This window comes from Pelmatolapia mariae, linkage group LG17, assembly GCF_036321145.2.
Source record: "Pelmatolapia mariae isolate MD_Pm_ZW linkage group LG17, Pm_UMD_F_2, whole genome shotgun sequence".
Lineage (NCBI taxonomy): Eukaryota > Metazoa > Chordata > Actinopteri > Cichliformes > Cichlidae > Pelmatolapia > Pelmatolapia mariae.
Window position 1 is genome coordinate 30414047 of NC_086242.1, and position 13785 is coordinate 30427831.

At 40.1% G+C, this 13785-nt stretch overlaps 1 protein-coding gene across 3 annotated transcripts in view; it reads left to right on the forward strand.

The window, feature by feature from the left end:
• fnbp1l (formin binding protein 1-like) overlaps nucleotides 1-13785 on the forward strand; it is a 51265-nt gene that overhangs the window by 17094 nt on the left and 20386 nt on the right. The window lies entirely within an intron of this gene.

A 13785-nucleotide genomic window follows, 5' to 3' on the forward strand; every position in this document is an offset into this window, starting at 1 on the left:
ATTTCGATGAGCAAATCATGAGTAATGATGTGAGACTTAAGTCTGAGATGCATGCTCATGTAAAATAAGCACTTGCTTAAAGTTTTTCCCATTTTTGTTCTGTGTGGGTTATATTTGTTCATATTCAATATAACAAATTACAGAAGCCTTAAAAAGACAACGTAATGAGCCCAATAACTGGTCAAGCTTTGTAACAGTCATGTTTCATCAGATTGAAATCAACCCAGGATTTGAGTACCCACATACATACATACATACATACATGTATGTGCAACACTGAAAACCTTGAATTAAGGGTAACCCTTGCTTTTCTTTTCTGAACTGAATGGTTTCTGTCATATTTCATTGACAAATTGAGGATGGATCAGAAATTAATGAGGATGATCAGCTTACCAGAGAAAACCTTGGAAAAACCCAGAACCTATTCTAATTGTCATCAATGACGCAACATATATCAACATTTTAATTGATGTAAGGAAGTCTCAAAAGTCATTATTAAGGGTACAGAGGAGCTCATCAAATGTTGTCTTTTTTGTGGGAAAGAGTTAAACACACAAGAAAGCCACTATAACATTTTTGAGGGCTGAGGGAGAACATGTATAGAAAGACTGTGTAACTGTTGGTGGCTTCACATTGTAAAAATATTCAGTCCATCCTATCACGTGCAAAAAAATGGCTTTTTGCACATCCGCTTGCTCTGTGAACTGATGTCATCCTTTAACACATCTGGCCTTTTAAAGGCTCCGAATAAAAGGACCCTCACACATCTGTCCAAAAGGTTTCCCCTGCTGCTCCTTTTCAGAGTCAGATGGTGACCCAGCATCACCCGTCAGTGTCAAAGGGTCGCCTGTTTTCCCCAAGCATCTTTTTCTCTGTTCACATTTTGTCTTCATTAAATATCGCAGGTCAAGTGTGACTGACTGGAAAATGTTGTTCCCTTTCAGTCTTGAAAACAAACTGATAGCACTTAATTATTTAGTTTTTTTTTAAGCAAATTAACTGAAGTTGACCATCAAGATGCACAAAATTAAACAGTGGTCCTTTCCCCTCCCAAAAAAAAGAGATAAAGTTTCTGTCGTCTCCTGTGAAACACTACTACGATCTGTCACCAGCATCATCATACCTGCATGTTTTCAGTTGACATTGAAAGACTGGTTAGAATAGTCATGGACTATGTTACTTGTATTGGTAACATGGTTAAATTTTAAAAATGTGCTATAACCAGAACTTGCTAGAACACAATCATATCATTAGATTCATGTCTATCTATCACCTCTCGCTCGCGCTCTCTCTCTCTCTCTCTCTCTCTCTCTCTCTCTCTCTCTCTCTCTCTCTCTCTCTGACTCTCTGGTCTAACTAGTCTATCAGGGTGTGTATGCGTGTATGCGTGGCAGCAGGGTAGCTAGACAATGGTAGGGATCAGGTTGCAATGAAACCAGACTAGATAGGCCCATGCAGGAGTGCCCAGGTATAAGTTTGTTTTGCTCGTACAGGTATTAAATATAGCATGAATGACGTGTAAGAGCAAAACCACAGTGTTTGGAATTAAAATGAGTGTGTGGTTGTGTTACCAGTTATCTATACCAGCTGTAAATAGTTTCATTCAACATTGACCAAAGGCCGTAACTTATTTGGTATTGTTAAATGTTGCCTCGTGTGTTCACTCTTGTTTTTTTTTTTGTTGCAACAAAATGCGAGGTTTATTTTGTTTGTTAGCATTTTTGTGTGTAGCTACAGATGATGAATGTGTAATTTCATAGTAAAAATATGCAACTATGAAAATGTTACTTTATATATCTTTAAATTTAAGCAACTTTTTCTTTTTAAAGTCACACAGTCTACTAGACTAGGCTATCTATCAGTTTTAGCTTTAATAATGGCCTATAAATGAAAATTTAAGGAAGAGACATGAGAAACAATCTTCAACTGTAGTATCAGTATTGATGTTGGAAAGTCTGCAGAATATCCTCTTTCCCTGCTGACAACACACATGTATGGAAGGATACTGATAAAGCGACCAGCTGATTGAAGGAGAGTTGTGCATAGCATAAATGAGTAAATACATAACCACACATCAGAAAGGAAATCTGTTTATGTTTTGTGTATCTGTAAGAACAAAAAATGGCCGATGTATCAGAATATCAGATTTTTAAATCACTAGATTTTGATATTGGTTTTTAAAATCTTACATCTTTCCTCAAAGTGGCCTTATTTTGTAGATTGTTTCTTATGTAAAAGATTTTGTGGCTCTGTGAAAAACTGCTCTTTATTTTAGTTAAAAGAAAATAAGTTACAGGGATTGTTGTTCTTTCATGAGAGACATTGGCGCAAAGATATTCATTTATTGTTCTGCTGATATGAAAAGAATACAGGAAAACTGTGTGAGTGTGTATCGTGGTAAATGTGATCAGATGATTAAAACAGCATCATCCATCCATGTTTATGATCAGCATATGACACACACGTGCACTCTGCTTAAACTAGTTTCATATTTTTTCGTCTGTCAGCAACAAAAGCTTGTTATGCACTGAGTAAGTCTGATGTGGTTAAAGTGTAACTGTTAGTGATTTATGGTTGGATTGTAATGGCAGAGGGGGAGGTAGCTTTTCTTTGACATTTTCCTCTTTTTTTTCAGTTATTCCAGAAAACAGATGTGGGTTTAAGAATCAAGAACAAGAAAAATTAGAAAAAGTGCACTACATGAGTTTATAAAAATACACTAAATACGTAGTTTTGTTTGTTTTTAGGTTTTGTTTTTTTTTTTAAGTCATTTGCTGGAGTTAACAGTGGCTAAATTACTGATGCAGGGGTAATACACGCCGGGGTGTTCTTCTGTGGCAGGGAAGCATTTGGTTAATGTTTAAACACATCTCAATGTTCTATCTGAAATGGCTCACTAGCTCAAGTGTAGCTGGTGTGCAGTCGTTTTTATTCTTCATTATTTCTTTGGACTGCTTAAGAACCCAGTCACAGAGGCTGGAGTCCGGTCTGCAACCATCTGGCAAGCATCAGTCATGAAGTAATAAACAAGTATTACTCTATCAGTTGGAAGTTGATGGCTTTTGTTGGGAAAATGACTGCTAAGCCCCCAGTCATACAGGCCTACAGACTGGTCAGTGACACCTTGGCAAGCACTTGTCGCTACGGGAAAAATGTGTATTCCTTTAACTGATTGGCAAAACCCTTTTTGTGATTTCTTTGGTCACTAGCACATTGCTGTGGTCATAGTTTGAGTGGAAATGACAAGGTTCTAGGCTAGCTAGTCTCAAAGCTGTAGTTTTGAAGTTGGGTTGTATCTTGGTTCAAGCTTTTTAGCAATGTACTTAAAGTCCTGCATTAGTTTTTGGAGTGTAACTAGCTTGTGCTCAGTGGAGCACCTGCTAGCATTTTCTCCTCCATAGCCTGGTAGTACTTGATGGTGTGTTTTTGTTTCAAGTGCTGAAACAGATTTGTTACTTCCACCTTCAGCAGACTGATCTCAGCACAATTTCAGTTGCATAAGTTACACAGTTAGCCATTGTGTTTAACTACCGTATTTTCCGCACTATAAGGTGCACTTAAAATCCTTAATTTTCTCAAAAATCGACAGTGCACCTTATGTATGAATTCTGGTTGTTCCTACTGACCTTGAACCGATTTTATGTGGTACACGGCGCTAAAAAATCTGTCAAAAAATGTTTTAGTATGACTTTGGTAAGCTACGAAGTCGCAGTGCTTGATGGATTGTCGGAGCATTACGGCTACTGTAGTCAGGAGCCTCGCGGATTAATCTGGGTCCAAAACTCTGTCCATTTCAGGTCCCAAAGTCAAACGAACACTGCGGCATCACTGAGAGTTAAGAACTGTCTAAATGTTTTCATCTTTAATAAAATGATCAGCGTTCCTGCTTTACAGGGTGTAACAGTTAAGTTTAACATCCAGGCATCCATAAAAACAGAATTTATGAAATTTAACAGAGTTAGAAGTTAGGAGGAAGTTAGCTCGAGATTTCTGAAAAAATTAAAACTTACAGCTCTGCTATCACTTCTACCGTAAATGAAGACAGAAAACTGAACAGCAGTGATGTTTGTAGGGTTACTGAAGTTGTGCTAGATGGTATATAATGATGTGCTACGTGATCGCTAGTGACACAGCTATGTTAGCATAACATAAACACAGTGAAGCTGGAGGATGAACGCTAACTTTTTTCCACTCGGTAAAAGTTAAGGCAAGGGTTCCCAATGGTTAGGGACAAATGCAGTCGCATGGCAGGATGCTGTAAACGGACCAAACTTCAGTCAGGAGAACAACTGAGATAATCCATCCACAATATGAGGTTAGTCATTAATATACCGGTACTGCAACAACATGGAATAGAGCAGCTGTGATAGATTTCAGCATTAATGAATCAATGGTACGGAAGTGGAGGAAGCAAGAAGAATGAGTTGAGTAAAGTTTGACTTGTCTGACTGTTTTGTTTCGCTTAATGCGCCTTATAATCCGGTGCGCCTTATGTATGAAAACAGACCCGCACATCGGCAGTGCGCCTTATAATCCTTTGCGTCTTATGGTCCAAAAGATACGGTAAAGGTGTTCCTACACGTGTAAGGTAACCTCTTTATATATTTATATATTATGGGTTAATGGACGTTGATCTTGTATTTGATGACCTCTTAACCTGCTTGGAAACAGGTGGACATCCACTGTTGCACTGTTGCATTTTTACTTGTAAACGTACAGTGTTTTCAACCAGCATCTGTTCCAACTTTCCATTTTTCAGTTTGTATTAAAACATCTGTGTTTATAGTGAGTTTTTCTTTTTAAGCATCTGTAAAGCTTTTTTTCTTTCTAGATGTTTTCCTCAAAGTCACAGTCGCTGGCACACAGCAAATGCTGGTTTCTATTAAAGGGGATCCAGGACCAATGATGGGCTAAAAATGTATGACCTGTCCGAGCCACTTAAGGATCGAGAGCACATATGCTAGAGAAGTGTCTGTTGACAGTGGTTAATAATATTCTCAGTTACAATCCAATTTCTTTGCTTTGAACCTCCGCGGATGCCAAGTCATGGTTGCAGTCATGTGAAACCAATTAATAGTTTCCTCTGTAATAACTGCACACATCTGTGAACTCTTGGAGATAATCCTCAAATCTGACAGTAAACACGCAGACTGAAAAACAAATGCTCTGACTATCACATGAGAGGAAACACCCGTGTGCTCACCTCAACTGAACCATTTGCAGTGGTAAACAAAAACACACACCCTGACTGGACAAGAGCTTAGCGGGTTTACATGGGAAAACAGTCTCAGTGTGTGTCTGCAGGCCTGAAGCAGCTCACTGACTCAGAGCACAGTTTAATCCACAAGACTCACCGATTCGTTTTAATCCACCAAAATGATCTATAATTTGGACACCTGTGAATCACAGAGTTCCTTTAAGGTTTGTGTGGATAGGCAGGTTTGTTTGTGCAGGGTCACAGTGATGCATGCACTGGTTTCTATTTCTGCTGGGCAAAGAATGAGGCCTGCAAGGCAAAACAAATAGTAGTAGAGGTATAGGTTTGTGTTTTTGCACATGTGTTTACAGTTTGTAGATAAAAACTGCGTGAAAGGCTCAATTAACTATCAACACTGTGCGACCTGGCACACTGAGATCTATCCAAACAACATGAATTTAAGGTTACATACCTTAACCCGCCGTACTGTATTTTTGTTGCTGGTTTGAAAGCTAGAAGCTGCGTACGAGAACAGGTGAAAGAACGTGCAGTGCTGTGTGGAGTACTTAAGCATTTAGTAAACCCTCCACCACAGAATCATACTAATGGGATAGAAGAGCTCTCTGAGTGCTCTCTGGGGAGTCAGTTTGAAAAACTGAATAAAACCTGTAGCAGAGAGTGAAATGGGTTCAAGAAGCTGGCTGTTCCTGCTGTCTGCAGCACAGTTAAGGAGGTAAAGCCGACGGCATGCCAGAGCCCCCGTCTGCTTTGCCCTTAGATGGCAATTGGATGCTGTTCAACCCAACAACCTTACAGCAACAAACCCAAGTCTATTCAAATCCACATGCTCACATCAAGGGAAAAAGCAATGTGTGTGTGTTTGTGTAACATTCAGGTACACACACACTATGTGTTTTTACCTCTTGCTCTCTAACAGGGCTGAAGGTAGCCAGGAGTTTTACGCTCAAAATGAACCCACTTTTATTTTTGATGGAGATAAAACAAAATAAAAGACAAAAAAACATTTTGCTATCCTGTGGTTTTTTTTTTTTGTTTTTTTTTTCAGTATTTGACTTGATCAGCATCCTCAATAAATCTAAAATCTGCTTATGGCTCAGGCTTCTTCTGCTGGGCTGTGGTTGTGTCACGGCTCACCGTCTGCGTCCCTGTATGCAGACTTAGACAAAATAATTATCTCAAACAGGGCTCATGCACCAATCTTCCTCCTGTTATCCACTTGTTTTTCTTACCTCCTCTCTCTCTCCAGGCCTCTCCTCCCTCACGCTCCCTCTTCAGCCTCCAACACACACATTTCTGTCTCATCTCCCCACCACATTCCTGATAGAATTTTTTTTTCTTTTTTTGGTTGTTTTTGGGTAGCGTGAGCGCAGATAGACACAGTAAACACACACACACACAAACACACACATACACACAGTGCAGACATAGCCTGAGGGTCTTCAGTGTGATGCCAGTATTTCAGACAAGTTGACATTTCCCACCCAGTGTCTGCCTTGTGCACACCAGTGTGTGTGTGTGTGTGTGTGTGTGTGTGTGTGTGTGTGTGTGTGTGTGCGTGTGCGCACCATGCTCTTGAATGAAACAGTGTGTAATTAGTCTATTGTCTTAGTAGTATTCTCTATGCTAATTAACCTCGCGTTATCCCGTTGGATGCTCCCAGGCTAGCTGAGTATCTGATTGGCTTTGGAAGTGCCGTGTGGCCGTCTGATTGGTTAGCAGGAGGTGTATTTGCTATATAATCTGCACACAAAGCATCTTTAGCCCCTCGCAACTGGGAGCTAAATGACTAATTTATTCTCTCACCCTGAGATTTAAGTTCATTAAAGCAGAGCAGTGCTTTGTTAGAGAGAATCTCAGCAAAAGTAGATTTGTGACCCATTTTTATCATGCTGTGAGCCATTTTTTAGAGATTTCACCATATACCAGCTACAGTGTCATGTGTCCAATTAGTCATGTGTCAGCCTAAAAGTCAAACACTAGTTGTAATAGCCTCACCTGTACACTGACTCTGATATATTGGCTGATATTTTTCTTTGTATGGAATCACATTTGACTCTAAAATACTTTGCCCAAGTCCTGTGACTGCAACACAAACCCAAATCATCACCCCTCCACCACCATGCAGTTTATATGAAGTGTTTGTGAGTAGGGCTGGGCCATATGATACCGTTCACAGTAATACCGGTATAATGTTGGGCAACGATAAGAAAATGAAATGTCGCGATAGAATATGGGTAAAACGCGCATGCGCAGTGCCTTTGTTTTCATACGCACATGACGGAGAACGAGAAGGGCGAAAGCGGAAACGGATGAACCAGAATTGGTTTGTAAAAATGCTGCAACTTCAGTGGTGTGGAACTGGTTTAGCCTTCGTCCGTCAGATACACAACAAAGCACTATTTTTGGTAGAGCGTGCTAGCGGGCCGTTGTTGTTACCGTGTTTTTTGGAAAATACGGCACACTTAAAATCAATCCTTTGATTTTTCTGAAAATCGACAGTGCCCCTTATAATCCCGTGTGCCTTATGTATGAATTCTGGTTGTGTTTACTGACCTCTAAACGATTTTATGTGGTACACGGCGCTCGAAAATCTGTCAAATGTTTCAGTACGACTTTGCTAAGCTACGAAGCCGCACCGCTTGATGGATTGTCGGAGCATTACGGCTACCGTAGTCAGGAGCCTCGTGGAGTGATACGTACTGTGCTTCAACATAATATTACCGTATTGTGTGTGTATAACCTCTTTTTAAGTTTTGCTGGATATTATACATGGTTATGCTGAGGATATGTCGGACAATTTCCACTGGAAATGCCTTTTGGTTAAACTGTCAGCAAGGAATTTGCATTTGCACTGTTAAATTTTTATATAACTTTAATGCACATAAAAAAAAACAGCTGCTTGTTTAAGTGAAAATACATTGATGATTTTTTTTTTTTTTTGCACTAATAAAGTTGTGGAGTTGTAAAGTATTTTGTCTACTGTCAATTATATCGTCAGTTATATCGTTATTGCAAATTTTCAAATGTATATCGTGATAAATATTTTTGGTCATATCGCCCTGCTCTATTTGTGCTGATATGCTGTGTTTGGGGTTTTTGTGGTGCTGTGCATTATAGCCAGACAGCTTCACATTGGCCTCGGCTCTACAAATGACTTTGTCCCAGAAGTTTAATATATTTTTCCTGCAAACCGAAAGCTGTGCTGCGATGTTTTAAGAGAGAAGAAGCAAGGCAACCCATCCAACTAAGCCATACTTGTTCGGTCTTTTTCTAAGTGCATTATCATGAATCCATCATGAACATTTAACATGCAAACGGAGGCCTGTAAAGTCTGACTATCTGATCTTGTGGTGAATTTGCTGGGACATCCACTCCTGGAAAGACTATCTTCCATGTTTTCCATTTGTGAATTCTGTTTTTAACTGTGGAAACATTGGAAAATTGTTTGGAAGTGGACTTAAAACAAGCTTCCTAGCTTGATGGCCAACAACAGTTGCTTCTTTAAGATCGCTGCATCTGCTTTTATAGAAGTTTTTACAGTTGCTTATGATCAATTATTCAAGTGTTTTTGATTATCATCACCTGACTACCGCTCTCAACTCCTATGGAACAGCGAGGGTGTACTTGGTTTTGTTTTGTTTTCGTTTTTTAAGATTGCATAGAGTCCTGTAAAACCCCCCTTTTTACCCACAACGACTTTATGAACATTTTCAATCAGCAAACAAGCCTTGGCTATATAAGCTTATCTACCTTGGAGCTATCTTAAAGTACAGTGTAAGGACAGCATGAAGCTTCACATTTACTGATATTATGAATTTACCAATCGACCGGCTATGTTCAAACTGTTCACTAGGACCTGTATCTGTATCTCCCAGCAGAAATAAAGGCTAACTGGAACTGGCTGCCATTATTTTTTATTTTAATTTATTTTTGATATGCTATCTATGCTAGTTTGGTTGGATAGACTTAAAAAAAATTATTTCCTCTAATTTTTCTGTTTTTAAAAGTTTAGACTTTAAAACCAAAAAAATAGGATGGTTTATTTATTTTGTTAAAAGATTTTCAGTTAAAGTATTTTTCGCTCTGGCTAAATGATATTACTTTCACTCTCAGTGCAAGTATTTTTATCCCCAGCACACACTGTACAACAGTCCAAATGCATTGTGATGGAGGGGTCTAATGTTACTGCTGTGTTTGTGGAGGCACCTCTTCCTGTGATTATGTGGGGATTGTGTGACAGGATGTTGTGTTCCTGCTGATGATAATATTGCTGTTAGTTCACCTTTATGCTGCTTTCAGGGTTCAGCTCGTATGATGTGTGTTATTTTGTGAGCTAGTCTTTTTAAATATCACATAGTATACAAACAGAAACGGTGAAATCAAATCACAAGGTGTATATGTTCATCATTTTAATATTTTATTTGTACGTATGAACATTGTTTGTTTGGGATCAATGTACCAGCAGTTTAAATATTAAACTTAGTTGATTAGTTGATAGGCACAACCAAGCAGCACTCTGTTTTCTGTGGATGATGTGGTTCGTTTGGCTCATCAGATGGTGACCTCCAGCTCATACTGGGGAGGTTTGAAGCCCAGTGTGAAGTTGCGGGGATGATAATTGGCACCACCGAGTCCAAGGACATCTCAACAGGAAAAAGCGTTGATGGAGTGTTATGTCTGAGAAAAGTTACTGCCTCAAGTAGAGGAGTTTAAGTACCCTGGGGTCTTGTTCACAAGAAATGGAGAGATTGATAGATGTTGCAGTGAAGAGAAAACTGAGTGTAAAACTGAAGCTATCGATTTACTGGTCAGTCTACCTGCCTGTCCTCACCTGTGTCTGCAGGCTTTGGGCAGTGGCCAAAAGAAGAGATCACGGATACAAACGACAGAAATGAGCTCCCTCTGCTCGTGTTAATACTAGAGTTGTCATTATACTAGAATTTCAAACTCGATACTGAGGAACATACTTGCTACTCAATACCGTTTTAGATACTGCAGGGAAAGGTTTGACCCCGTCCTGCAACAACAGCATTAATGATAAAGAAGTCATTTCCTGAAAAAAGTTAAGTTGTGAATTTCCAGCTAATATTTCCAAATACAAGTTAGAATGAACAAAATAAGCATTTAAGATTAAATTTTAGTGGTTGTATTTGTTTAACGAAAAAACCCAACAAATTCTGATAATGTAATTACAGGTCATAACGGGTAAAATGTATTAAAGAACAAAGAGTATAACAAGTAACACACATAACACATCTCAGTAATTCATTGTAGAATATCATCATTGAAAAGTTCAAAATGAATTTTGGATCGAGTTGGGCTAAAATACACTGTGTATACGCTGCGAAACACTGAACCAGTCACTGCTTGCATTTTAAAGCTGACCACACGGCTGTCTACATCAAAATGAGAAAGACGTTTTAATAAATTATTGTAAAAAAACAAAAACAAAAAACCCCAACCTCTCATCCACTGTCTCCACTACTCCGCCTCAGTCTGCAGACCTGCACATCCTCAGCTGCAGAATGATGATCACTGGTGCAGACTGACTCTAATTGATTGTGTAGGCAATCTGTCTCCATCTACAAATTGGACGGCAGTTATTTGCAAACCTTCACCAATCTGTCTGAGAGTGATTGCAGTCAGACTGCAGCTGTTTGGAGACTGGTTGCCTCCTGGATGTGTCCTCTGTGAGGGAAGAGAACCTGGGACACACTCCGGAGAAATGAGATCTCTCAGCTGGCTTGGGAACCCTTGGCGTCCCCCGGAACTAGCTGGAAGAGGTTGCTGGGGAGAGGAATGCCTGAGTTTCTCTTCTTAGACTGCTGTCTAACTCTGATAACGGCTGACTGGCTTAACACGGGACTGGATACACAGGTTAAAAAAACTATTGCTGGTTGTTACTTAGTACTTACCATAGTTACGAGGAATACTAGATGTCCAAAAACTGATATTTGACTCCCTGCAGAGAAAGTGTGAGTGGTGCAGGTGCCTTTACTGAGACCAAGCCACATTGCAGATCCCAGATTTAGGCTGCAACTCTTCAGCCAGCGTTATTTTCATCCCAGAGAAGACCGGGAAGATGCTGTCATTTCTCCAGTGAGGCAGCCTGTGCTCAGCTTGCCACAAACTACAGGATGAGCTCATACTCGTATTACTTATTCATAGGCACCGTCACAGAGGCTGACGCAACCACAGACAGACATGCTGCTAAAACGAGCCAGACAGGCTGGCAAGAAACAGGGCCGGTACGCATTAACCAGATGCAGCCAGACAGACAGGATGCAGAAAATATTGATCCAAAAGCTCCACCAAAACATGCAGATTGCTGTTCTTTGATTTTTGTTTTTTCATCCTGCTGCTCGGCTTCTTGTTTTGTCTTTGGCTGCTCGGTTTTGGGTGAACTCTTTATGCTTGAATAAGAAAATGTGCCCTTTTGCAGTTTATTTCTCACTTGGAGAAAACTGCCAGCACGCTCCATAGAGACCAATGGGAACTCTGTGTTTTATCCTGCTGCTTGTGTGAACATGCTGGGGTCGCTTTGTTTATCTCACTGGTTGTAATTAGTGAGCATATTCTTTGACTGATGGCTGCTTTTGGACTGCAGGCCCCCCTCTTGTTTGCTGTTTTTGTCTTGAACCAGACAGAATTTCTTCCACACTTCACAGTGGAAACCCGATGTTACAAGCTTTAGTGAAGCACTTATTATGGACCTCAGTGGACAGTGGGGAGGAAAACGTGGCAGAATAGTAGAGTGATACATTGAATTCGAGTATAGCAGGAGGGAAAAATGCCTGTGTCATTTTTAGTAACATGCAGTTTTTTCCACATTGGTTAGAGAAATATGATTTAGAGAAGCTGTTTCTGCGTGTGAACTGAGGTTATTATAATAACAATTATAATAATTGCTTTTTGAAATTGCCAGAGAGGGGCATTGCCAAATTTAGGATGGCAGGCTGGTGTGTGGGGTGAACAGTAGATCCCTGTTGGTGGAAATCCGATTCCAGGATGATGTGAAGGGAAGGAGGACGTCCTAGGGTACTGTGTAGGGATCTGTAGGTGAGATGGGGGATTTTATAGGAGATACAGAACTTAACCAGGAGCCAGTGAAGATGCATAAGGGTGGGGGTGATGTGCTGCCGGCGCTTAGGGTGGGTGAGAACTCTGGCAGTTAACTTCTGAACATATTGCTAATGATTTTAAGACCATACTTGGCATTTAAGTATGGGTATCAGTTGCTGCTGACACTGCTGTTCTATGTACACAGCAAGGTAAATTGCAGTATTGTTTCGGCTTCCTTTTGTTCTCTTTGTGTTTGAAGAAAGTAATAACTGGACAAGCAAGGGTTGGCTCTTTCATGTTTGCCTGTGTGACCTTTATTTTTCTCCAGTTCAAGCTTCATGTTGACACACACACGCTCACACACCCACATGCAGCCTAAAGCACACAGAGCAGTAGCTCATGTGGCTCACTTGATGGGTATTTTGATGTCAGTGTCCACAGTACTTGACATATTTCCACCTTTTTGGTTTGATTTTGTCTTAATGGAGAGCTTTCAGTACTTTGAAAAAGTCATGGTGTTCATCTGAGTTGACAGAAGTGACAAGGATGTTCAGTATTTGAGTAAAAAAGGCAGAGTAAGATCCACTATAAAAGCAGTAACAGTGCAAGCTGGTTCCAGCTGAAGAATTGCTACAGCCATTAGCAAATCTACAGCCATTGTGGTGGCCTTAAGCAAAACAATTAAGTGACCAGCAACCACCAATGTGGGCTATAGATAAGAGTGTTTGTCCTGGGCAGGGTCCAGGGTTGATTGTGTTTGATGGGGGTGATTGTGGAGCAGGATGCTTGATCCTTTACCGCCATGATTCAGTGCACTGTTGAAGTATGTGGATAGAAAAAATAATCTACAATGCAACAAAAAACAAAACAAAAAAAGCTAATATATTAAATTATGAAGTTTAAAATTGTTGCACCACCAGTTTACAGTGAAGTCTTGGTTTCCTTTTCAAAAAACACCTCGAGCAAAACAACCAGAACCCAAACCCAGTGAAGCTTCCATCGGTTTGAGAGGGATGGACTATAAAGAGCATTTCTGGGATGTAAATGTTCGACCTGACTGCTTTCTGTCTGCATTCTTTGCATGCGTATCCTTCGTCTGTGTAAGCGCATGGAGATGTTAACATCTCCTTTTCCAAGCTGAACTGATCCCCTCTGGAGAGTCAGAAACCTTTGACTGCAGGAGCAGGACAATAACTGCAACTACTGCAGTGAACAGATGATTGGTAGCCCGTGAAAAAGAATGATGCAGGACATATTTGACAGTTGTTGCATGCATCATGCTGATTCAACTCATCTGGACATGAAAATGCATTGTTCACTCACAATAAATGTAAACAGTTGGCCCGAAAATCTTCAGTTGGATGGATTTCAATGAGAATGGATCAAATGTGGGCATGTGGCCACAGACACTGATTTCACTGGCCTTTGGGTTCCTGATCAAACCACCAATAATACTGAAGTCTGAAACAGTATGTCATATGTAATTTGTACGAATCAATCATTAG